Source organism: Dasypus novemcinctus, chromosome 2 (genome assembly GCF_030445035.2).
Source record: "Dasypus novemcinctus isolate mDasNov1 chromosome 2, mDasNov1.1.hap2, whole genome shotgun sequence".
Classification (NCBI taxonomy): Eukaryota; Metazoa; Chordata; class Mammalia; order Cingulata; family Dasypodidae; genus Dasypus; species Dasypus novemcinctus.
The window spans coordinates 180,001,632-180,010,435 of NC_080674.1; the positions used below are offsets into that span (position 1 = coordinate 180,001,632).

At 39.9% G+C, this 8,804-nt stretch overlaps 1 long non-coding RNA gene across 1 annotated transcript; it reads left to right on the forward strand.

The window, feature by feature from the left end:
- The first annotated feature begins 1,534 nt into the window (after positions 1 to 1,534).
- LOC131280232 (uncharacterized) lies at positions 1,535 to 5,779 on the forward strand. The gene is made up of 3 exons (XR_009187769.1): positions 1,535 to 1,758; positions 3,193 to 3,308; positions 5,365 to 5,779. It is a non-coding gene; the product is annotated as an uncharacterized lncRNA (long non-coding RNA).
- Positions 5,780 to 8,804: the final 3,025 nt, after the last annotated feature.

The window sequence follows — 8,804 nt, forward strand, 5'->3', positions numbered from 1 at the left end:
CTCATTTCACCTCACAAAGCTCTGGTTTGGCCCATTTCCTTCAATAATTTAAATAACATAAATGAATAAAGCATATTCTATTTAAATCTGTGAACAGAGATCACACCAAGTAGGCTTTATATGCTGGAGATAAAAATCCAGATTTATTCTAAAGGAACTAGATAAGAAGAATGGGTCACTCAGATGGGATCTTCCTTCATAAGACTTTCATGCTAAGGTGATGGAGGTGCAGTTAATGTTGGGGTTTAAGATATATTTAGCGGATTTGAATCTCTGGACTGACAATGTGATAGCCAGGTCCTGAGCCTCAACAGACTCCAGCACCTACAATATGATTTATTGGACTTATCACATTCAGCTAAGATGGAGTTGAAGAAGGACAACCACCACACCATGGAGCCTAGAGTGATTACAACTGAAAGTGGGAGGATTGCATCCAACATCCATGTGGAATCTGAGCCTCCTCTTGACATAGAGGTGCAATGGACACAACCAATCCAATGTCCACATAGAAGAGGTGGCATTGGATTGGGAAAAGTGGACATGGTGGCTGATGGGTATGGGGAAAGGCAGGAAGAGATGAGAGGTGGAGGCGTCTTTGGGACATGGAGCTGCCCTGGATGGTGCTTCAGAGGCAATCACCGGACATTGTAAATCCTCACAGGGCCCACTGGATGGAATGGAGGAGAGTATGGGCCATGATGTGGACCATTGACTATGAGGTGCAGAGGTGACCAAAGATGTACTTACCAAATCCAATGGATGTGTCATGATGATGGGAACGAGTGTTGCTGGGGGGGGGAGAGGTGGGGTGGGGGGGGTGGGGTTGAATGGGACCTCACATATATATTTTTAATGTAATATTATTACAAAATCAATAAAAAAAAATGTAAAAAAAAAAAAAAAAAAAAAAAAGAAATTTGGTTAGACAGCTGAAGGAAAGGGCTTAGGAAAAGAAGTCAGCCACAGACCACAGTCCAATTCCAGTCTTAAGCTTCCTGTACAGAGCAGACCCTAGCTGAGGGAGTGGGGAAAGATTAAACTTTAAATAAATTTCTAGGAATTGCTTATTAAACAAGAAGAACTTTCTTGCTGGCTTAACATGGCCACAGACCTCTTTATTACCTTTTGTGAGTAGAAAAGTTATGGGCCTATGTTATCTTCCAAAGATAGGGGGATATTTTCACCCCCGAATAAATAAACTTGCTTTGTGATCACAAAAAAAAAAAAAAAAAAATAGTGAAAACAATTTTTACCAGAGATCAAGAAAAAGTTCTGTGTTTTATTAAAAAAGTAAACTCCATGAGTATGGGACTGGGGAGACACGGCTTAACAGCAACAAATGTGAAAACGACTTCAGGGTTTAAGTTTATTGCAAGCTCAAATGGATCAAAAACTATGGCGAAAACTTGCTGCAGTCAAAGAAACTTAGCATCACACACAATGGAGACTGTGACCTCAAAGTGTTCTGGGCTGGTCAGTTTGCACCTGGAGTTGCACATTTAAATATGAGCACCGTATTTTGAAAGGAACATTGACAAACTGAAGGCCATCTGGGGAAATCCCAGGATGGCGAAAGGTGTTCAAAACCATACCATGTGAGAAATGGAAGATGTTATAGCAAAGGACCCACCTGAAAGAAAGATTTGGTATAGTCTGTACAGATTTAAAATGTGGACTGAAGACCGAGGCTGACATCCGGCCAGGATACACGGATAGATGTGAATGATAATGAAGTCTACCATTTACTGAGCACAGGTGGGAGCCAGGCTGTGAACTCCTATGTAGCTTACATATGTTAATTCTCATAACAACCTTTGAAGTAGAATTGCTTATCACCCATTGTACAGATGGAAAGGAAAGGAGCTTAGAAAAATTCAAATAACTTTCCTAAGATCATAAAACTAACAAGTTCCTGAACAAGGATGCATCCTCACAACCAAATTAGGTAGGTCCTGTTTTATGTATAGAAAGCCTGAATTTACCAAATTTGCCAAAGTCCTAAGGTGACTCCATAGCGGAAACAACGTAATAAGCACCTAGTTTGTGCTAGGACCTGGGCAATGCATTTTACAAGCATCGTTTATTTTAATACAATAATGGAATGTGATGGGCAGGTTTTGGAGGCTAGAAGTCCAAATCAAGGCATTGGCAAGACCATGCTTTCTGCCTGAAGACTAACATTGTAGTGCTGGCTTGCTGCAATCCTTGGAGATCCTTGCCTTGCTTCTCTACGTCCTGTCACATGGTGCTCTCTCTCTCCTTGTGTCAGGTTCCTGCTGACTTCTAGCTTCTGGCTCCTCTCTGCGACTTTCTCTGACTTCTGGCTTCTAGTTTCTTCTCTAAGACCTCCTGTAACATGGATTAAGACCTACCCTTATTCAGTTGGGCCACACCTTAACTATAATAAAATAACATCTTTAAGAGGTCCTATTTACAATAGATTCACACCTACAGGAAAGTGGATAATGATTAAGCACATGTCTAAATTAGGGTTCATAGTTCAACCAACCACAGATAGATAAGGCAACTTGCACAAAATTATACACGCAGTAAGTGATTAAGGTGGGATTAAATTCAATGTATCTGTGGTTGCAAAGCTTGTGGGCTTAACCACTGTGCTATGCTGCCTCTCCCAGAGAAGTGGAAAGAATTTTCTACCAACTAAAGCTGTACAGAAAGGACTCAGATGTCCACAAAGAAGCTGGAGGTACATGTGTGAGGGTAGAAGTATGGATTAAGATGTCCAGAAACTCCAATCTTTTATGATTTCTCTGGTTTGTTTTTCAGAATCACTCTTCATAGAGTTTGCTAAGCACCAAGTAGGTGCTCAGTAAGTAGTTGTTGACTTGAATGGAATAGAAGTCGGCTCTCTAGAAGGGGACCCCTTGGTGCATTGCTGTGGGATTTGTGGCTTTGGAATTGAGTTTTCTAGCTATTTGTGTCAAGGCTGAATTAGAGGGAGGCGGGCTTCTCAGCACAGCTAGCAATTAGAGTCCAACCCACAAATTCATGCACTGGACTGGCTGCTTGTGTGGGAAGGAGAAGCAAGGAGGCACTTTCAAGGGGCAGCAGAGTAAAGCAGGGGCAGCCCTAGGCAGGAGCCCCAAGAGCTGTGGTCACAGGAAGAGCCTGGACAGCCAGCCTGGGTCATGGCTTGGAATCAGATGTTTGTTCTGCTCTGCCTTCCAGGCCTCTCCCTTCCTGCCCCGAGGGCTGTCCACTCCAGTGACCAGCAAGGTGATTAATTGGGTACAGACTTTCAGACCCACCCAAGAAGTGTTTTTGGACCAAGATTCACATTGGAGGTAAGAGATACATTCTCAGGAGCACTATGTAGAAACCCCCTCCCCTTACTCACTCCTATAGTCTAAAGATCATGATCTGTGAAAAAAATAAACTGACTTAAATGTGTGTCAAACTGGGTTTATGCCTGAACACAGATTTAACTGGCACTGAGAATTGGTGATGTAGGGAGAGAACATAACCCAAGACTTGACTGGGGAGTTCCTGGGAACAAATGCTTTCAGAGGGGTAGACATAGATGGATCATTTGGTCTTTGGAGTAAGGATTGCAAGTCTTCTTTCCCAGTGCCTGCCCCACTTGTCTGCCCAAAACCCCTAAATAAAATAATCACTCCCTTGCGTTAATGTAGTTCCCTTTACCCTCTTAAAAATGATTGAGAACCCAAAGAGCTTTTGTTTAGCAGGTTATATGTATCAATATTTATTGTAAGTGAAATAAAAACAAGAAACTCTTAAATATTCATGAATTTATTCATTTAATGATAATATTTTAATTTTGTTTAATAAAAAAAGTCAACCTAATTTTTTTCTGAAAAATAAATATATTTTCCAATGGAAAAATATTTGGTGAGAAGGGTGGCATTGATTCACGTGTTTGAAAATCTCTTTAATGTCTGACTTCATAGGAGGCAGTTGGATTCTCTTATCTACTTCTGCCTTCCATCTGTTGTGATACATTGTTTTGGTTGGAGTTTATGAAGAAAATCTGGACTTACAGAGTATATAATTGGGAACGGGAGGAATGTTTCAATAGTCTCTTAAGATAACAATGGAGACTTTTTTTTTTTACTATACCAAAAGAGGTTAAGTGCAGTATAGAAACTGAAATCATATAATGAACTTTTCATACTCTGTTATATACATATCCATTGGTTTGTCTTGCACTTTGAATGGATCTTTTACCCATGCATAATCTTGACCATCACACAGTGGTCGTTTGGAAAATATTAATTCACTAAGCTAGGCAGATCTTTCAAATGTTGACACATTTCATTTCAGTACATTAAAAAATTGCATTCATTAATATCAACCTGATCTTATCAGGACAATCTTTTTAGTATCAGGAAACTCAAGCACTCAGTGGCAGATACAAATTTTTCAAAATTCTAATTTTTGCTTTGAAGGTCCAATTTTATCATTGGAATCAACTACAGTCAGTTGTTTTCCTAAGAATCAGGCTTACTTTGTTCATTTTAATGAAATGTCTGCCAAATACCCAAATTTGAATACCTTACTTGTCTGTCAGCCATTTTTTCAAGTAAAACTGGTGTTCCCTGAAAAAAGTGGCTAGTTCCGCTCATAGCCCAAACAATCCTGCAAGTGTTTTTCTTTAAGCGCTCCATATGCAGAAGTGTTTTATGTGTATTTCCCATTTCATCAGAGAAAATATTAAAAATATGTGTATTCAAGGGTTGAGATTTAATAAAATTAATAATATTTATTGTGTCATTATAAATAGTCTTAAGAAAACTATGTTCCTGTGTGTAGCATTGAGGAATAGAAGGACAGTTTAGTGACACTGGCTTGATTTGTTTTAAAGTGTGGGCAATAACACCCACTGCTGCTTTTGCACCATAGTGCAAATGTGAAGTCAATGAAAAAGGCAAATGCCATCTTAACATTACTATGAAAACAATTGTGACTTCTGAGAACTCCTGAAAGTTTCTCAGGGGCCCCAGAGGCCAGTAGACCATACTTTGAAAACTGCTGGGCCGAAGCAATGGAGTTCCCAATTAAAATGCAAATACCATCCAGGGAGGGATGACTATACAACTAAGTTTCTGGTAGTCACTGGCAGCTTTCTGTGGGGACAGGAGAGTTCGGTGAGTATGACCCTCAAGTCTACCGGGGGTAGAATACCAGATACCACACTTATAACTTTGTTTAAGTCATGTAATTTTTGAGGTCTCAGCTTTCAATTTTGTCTACAAATGGAAATAATAATCCTAAACCCTTGCATTTGTGATAAGGAATTAATATGATAAATAAGTACCTTATGCATCATATGTACTCAATATATGGTAGTTTGCTTTTATAATCTATACTCTTATAACCTAGGAAGAGTGGAATAAAAGATGGCTAAGTTTTTATGACTTCGGGAAGAAAAAGTCATAAAATTTCCATAAATTTCCTGCCTGGGGGCCGATGGCAGGAAATTCCTGAGGATTAATGAAGACTAACCATCTGGGGGATATGCAGAAAAAGAGATGGAGAAGGAGCTCAAGGTACCCTTTATTTTTTTCTTTCATTCATTCAACACGTATTTGATGATCACCTTCTGCATGGCAGCCTCCAGCTTGGCATTTTGTACTGAGAAGAGCCACAGAGTAATGACTGCAATTGGAGCTGTGGAAAGGATGTGGGATTCAAGTAAGGAAACCTGGCTTTCGGTCCCAGTTTTTTTGTACCAGCTGTGTCACCTAGGGCATGTCCTTTAAATTCTCTGACATTTGGTTTCCTCATTTACAAAATGGGAAAGATAATAAACACTTCACTGTGATGTTTCAAATGTAAAAAATATGGTGAAAGCTGTCTTTAATTATTTTGGTGCCTGTGGTTCTTGAAGTGACGTACTTTTTTTTTTAAAGAAGATTTAGATTACATAAATACTACATAGGAAATAAAGGGGATTCCCATATACTCCCCTTCCCCCAACTTTTCCCCATTAATGACATCTTCCATTAGTGTAGTACATTTGTCACAATTGATGAACACATAATGAAGCATTGCTACTAATGATGGTATATAGTTTACATTATGGTTTACACTTTGCACCACACAATTTTATAGGTTTTGACAAAATGTATAATGACCTATATCCATCATTGAGATGTCATGCAGGACAATTCTAATGTCCCAAAATGTCCCATGTTACACCTAATTTTCCCTCTCCCTCCCCTCAGAACCGCTCATGGCCACTGTCTTTATATCAATGTTACAGCTTCCTCCATTATCAGTATAAAGATAAGTCTACTTTAGTCCATAGCTGCATTACCCCTTTAAGTTTGTTCATTCCTCAATATTGCAGATTTGGGGATGGTGATGACCACTCTGTTTCTGACTGAGATTGAGAGGGGACTTAGAGCCCATGGGGCAGATAGATTGAACTATTTTGCTTGCAGTTGTAGATACTCTCTGTTTTTTGAGAAGGGCATTGTCTGTCTTCATCCTTTTGTTAGTTGTCCTAGGTGAGTCCAATGTACTGAAGAGTAGGCATTGCAAATCTGCTGAGATTCAGGGCTCAACTGGCATATGAACACATTGAAGATTTAACTCTCTGGGACATACATTTAATGAGTATTGTGCTAATTACAGGTTCAAATAAAAGGGGCAGAAGAGCCATGTGTAGGGAAATTATAAATGAGTCTAACTCTGTTACATTGGGGAACATATACTCCAAGGTAGGACCCACTGACAGGACGCCGAATCCTGAGATTGTCTGCCCTGCCGATAGTGTCTAGAAGTCTACATGTCTCTAAAGCCGTTGGAAGTCCCCTTGCTGTGGTAGTCAATGAGATCCTCCTGAGACATGGGTAAGTGTAACCTCTAAAACGACCTCCTGACTCACTTTGAAATCTCTTAGCCATAAAAACTCATTTGTATTTAATATTTCCCCCATTTGGTCAAGGTCTTTTTCCAAATGCATCTCTAGTTGACTCTTGGTAATAATCCCTCAGGGCCAGGGAGACTTATCACTAGGAGTCTTGTCCCACACCCAGTGTGTGTGTAGAGTGAGTTTATTTGCTGAGTTTGGCTTAGAGAGAGGCCACATATGAGCAACAAGGAGGCTTTCAGGAGGTGACTCTAAGGCAATATATAATACTAGGTTAAGTTTCAATTTCGAGAACACGGTTCATAAGTACAACCATCAATGTCAAGGGCCTGGTGTAATGGTCTGTCCTCCTTCACTCGGCCCTGCCCATGTACTCCAGGGATTCTTGCCGCTCTATTAGAGAATGTACTCAGACTCCCCACGATGGGAATTCACTTTTACATTGGTTATTGTGTGGGTCTCTACCCACTAAGACAACACCCCATGCTTCAACATATTCCCATGCCATAGAGACTTGCCCCAGGGGCATCCCTCCCTACACATCCCCCATCACCAACACCCTGCACCAGTAATCCTCCTCTAGCACAGTTGCAACCCTTCTGTAATCCAAAACTCCCCCAAAACAAAGCCAAAGTAACTAAAGAAATAAAAAATTTAAAAAAAAGTAAAATACCAAAATTTTAAAAATGTTTTGCTTGGTGTCTTTTATTGCTGTAAGATCTTTTATGTACAGTGACAATTTCTTCTGTATGTTACCCCAGTGTCTCCTTATTTTTTTCATTTTATTTTCCAAGAAGCTTTAGGCTACAGAAAAGTCACATAGAAAATATAGGGGAGTCCCACCTACCGTCCCCCCCCCCTCTCATTTTCCCCTATTAATAACACCATGCATGAGTATGGAACATTTGTTACAGTTGATGAACAAATATTGAAGCATTGCTACTAACCATGGTCAATGGTTTACATTATGGTTTGGATTTTGTACCGCATACTTTTAGGTTTTGACAAAATTTATAATGGGCTATATCCACCATTGCAAGATCATGCAGCACAGTTCCAATAACCCAACAATACCCTATGCTCCATCTAGTCTATTCTTCCCTCTCCCTCCCCTTGCAAGCTATAGTAACCACTAAGTTTCCATTTTTGAAGAATAAGGTTCATAGTTACATGCAATAATATTGAGGTCTTGCTATATTGTTCTGTTTTCTTTTATTAGGCACTGACTATGTTCTCAAAAGATTCTTGCCCCTCTAACTGAGAACACTGCAGGACTCCCCAGGATGGGAGTTAAATATTTTCTTGTTTATTATGTGGATCTCCAACCACTGAGATAACACCCTGTGCCAAAATGGACACTTTTGTATTCCACAGAAGCATACCCTAGTATGCCCTATCCCATATATCCCCCTTGTTCCTGACGTCCTGCACCAGTAACCCTCCCCTGCCATATTTGCCTACAGAACATTCTCACCATTGTAATTTAAACCACAAACCTATAAATCCCCACAGTTCATCTGTTCCTTCCTCCAGCCCTCACCCATTTCCATGGATAGTCCAACCCAACTATCCCCACCCTGTTCAATCTCACATTCCAGCACATTGACCCCAACCACATCACTGCAGCACTGTCACCCACATCCACTCTCAACTACCCCCTTCCACATCAGATTTTGCCCCTATTGAGCATAGGCTCATCATACTCTATTCCCTTTCTCTCTCCTAATAACCTACCTTACAGACTCTAGCTCTGTGAGCTACTCAATTTGCTTAAGTCATATCAGTGAGGTCATATAATATTTGTCCTTCAGTGACTGGCTTACTTCACTCAACATAAAGTGTTCAAAATTCATCCATTATAGCCTAACAGCATTGTAATGTTTCTGTAGCAAAAGTACAGATGGTAATATATTAATGCTAAAGGTAAAAAGATAAAGAATAGAAT